We start from the raw sequence: 2,789 nt of genomic DNA, 5'->3' as shown, positions 1-2,789 counted from the left end.
AACCCAAGCGGAATGCTGCCCTTGAGGGAAAATCTCGTGACACTGCAATTTTGTGGCTTTATTTTGTTTTGCTTTCTGTTTTTCTATCAAAGGATATAAGTCACATTTTATATCGCCCTCCGGGAGTGACACCTCTGCACATTAGTCCCCCTGACAAAATGTAAAGTGATCATTAAAAAGCCACATAGAATTTAATTGTTTTGTAGAAAAACAATGGAAGCTCATGCAATTCACAGAAAATATCTCATTAAAAAAAAGAGTAAATCAAAGATAATTTAATGTGAATTCTAAGATCCTAAAACAGTCACCGTTTTCCCTTAACTTTCTTTTGTTAGATGTATTATCTTTTCTTCTCTTAAAAACCGGTAGAAAAATACATGTAGAGGCATACCCCGTGCATGTTTCTGAAAACAGTACATGGTAACGCCGTTTGAGTAAATCATATTTTAGAGGCAGAAGAAACATGTTTGAAGCCTCCTTTCAGTTTATCCGTGTAAAACAAAGTTTATTTCGTATCCATCACTCTCTTATAGTAAGATTTTCTATAGCTGGTTTTCCTAAATGAAAGAGTCAGATGGTACGAGAGAAGAGACTTAACTTTCCCAAAACGTGAAGACAGTGTCTTATCTGTGCTGCGATTTTTGCGATTTGTTGGTTGGATGCGTGAGTCGTGGACCTTGATTAGAGCCGTTAGCACGGGCTTCCTCACGAGAAAAGCAAGACTGTGAAATGTTAACGCTCTGGTGGAAACGCAACGTTTTCATCTGATAACTTGCGATCGCGGCGAAGCTCATAAACCTTTAGCTCCGAAAAGTGTTAACGGAAATAATAAACTGATCAATTTCCTTCCCCAAAGACACCAGCCCCATCGCCATTTCAGCGTTTCAGAGTTGCACTGTGATTGTGAGTTACTTAATGGCTGTTTTTCTACTCTATTTGTTCGTTTGGCTATAAAGGAGCAGGAGGTTTTAGAGAGTCACAAGGCGTTTAGGAGAAGAAACATCAAAGATCCCTCAGAATGGAAAACATGAATGGCATTAATGGGCTGGACACTAAAGCCCTTGACCTTGCTCAGTGCACTTGCCACTGAATCAGAGAAAGAAACAAGGGGGGTTGTGTTGTGAGCCCCACAGGAAACAGCGGGGTGTCCGGCTTGCTGAAAGAGGAAATTTCACCATCCTCAAAGAGACAGTAGAGACCCACGTGGGACCCAACAGGTAGAATGAAGTCTGAGCAGTCGCAAGTAAAAAGATAAACAGCAATCTCCGTGCCATCTCGGAACCAATCACTTAAGAAAGGAGACAGCTTCCTAGCAGCTCACCATCAAATAAATCGGGGGCAGAAAGCTCGACTCAGCGTGAGGGGCATCTGGCAATGTGGAACTCGGCGAAGCCTCGTTCTCAGCAGGTAGGAGAGCGAGCAAGGGGAGCGGCCTTGAGGCCCCAGGACGGGGGACGACGGTTATTTCGATGGCTGGCGATCGTAGAATGGGCAAGTCTTTCCTTTGGTTTCTCCTTGCTATGCTTAATTGCAAGTGTTATAAAGTCAGCAGGACAGATAAGAGGTATAAATGGAGATGGATTAAAAATATACCCAGTACTGGGATGACTGTTTCTGTTCTTTGGGTTTTAGGTAGCTAAGAAGAATTTGGACAAAAATTGATGAGAAATCATGGAAATATTTCTAAATCGTGCGCACGTTTATTCAGATCGCTTAATAATACTATAACATGCCTAAATTACAAGTTATAATTCGCAAAGCATTTTGACTGATTATCCTATAGTTAATAATGATTGTGTATAATTATTTTATTGAAGGCTTACTACATGCCAAGTTTCCTGTTTAGCACCTTATATGCATTAATTCATTTAATTGTAAAATTGCATGAGGTTGGAATTTTTTTTTAATCATGTCAACTTTTCAAATAAGGATACTGGATTAGAGAAATAATCATGGAGTGTCCCAATCTTGGTCTCGGAACGTAAGGCTGTCTGATGCCAAGTCACAGACAGCCATCTCCATGCCAACGTTTTCCAAACATAACCCTTCTCTTTCCTGTTATTCTGTTTTATTTTTATTGAAATGCTGAATGAGACCCACTAGGCTAATTTTACGAGCCACTAGTCTGATTCATTATTCGAGAAATCCTGCAATAAGCAATATGCTTAATTACAGAGATGCTGAGAATTGTGGAAATGCTTTCATATATCATATCTCAATTTATTTTCACAACACGGCTTGGAAGAAGATCAGGTAGGTAGGAAAACCAGAGTTCCCATCCCTGCCTCCGCCGGGGCGTCCCAGCTAGGGCATCAAGGAATCAGGACTGAAACCCAGACACGGGCTCAGAATTCTCATCCCCTCTTCCCCGACGCTTGTCCAGCCACGGCCCCCACCGACCTGGGCCACGACCACAGGGGTCTCCAGCTGGCTCCCTTCCCTCCAAGACGCCATTCCGCACAGAGCAGCCTCGGTGACTCGGGCAAACCCGGCTCAAGTCCCGCCAACCCTCGGCTCACAACTCTTCAGCTGGTACAGATAGGCCATGTCCTAGAAGGCGCAGGTGACCTGGCACACAGCTACGCGGCCCGTCCGTGTCCGTCTCCGTCTCCGTCTCTGTCTCCGTCTCCGTCGGTCTCTGTCTCTGTCTCTGTCTCTCTGTCCGTCTCTCTCCTCTGTATTTGGCTGGTTGCTTTTCTGGCTGGTGTACATTTGGTAGAGAAGTCCTTGTATATAACTGTATTTTAAATTCCTTTGATGTCCAAATGGATCTAACGCGTATCGGGGAG

The sequence above is a fragment of the Pteropus alecto genome, unplaced genomic scaffold (assembly GCF_000325575.1).
Source record: "Pteropus alecto unplaced genomic scaffold, ASM32557v1 scaffold35, whole genome shotgun sequence".
Taxonomy (NCBI): domain Eukaryota; kingdom Metazoa; phylum Chordata; class Mammalia; order Chiroptera; family Pteropodidae; genus Pteropus; species Pteropus alecto.
The sequence above is the reverse complement of the archived record's forward strand: the minus strand, read 5'-3'. Positions refer to the sequence as shown.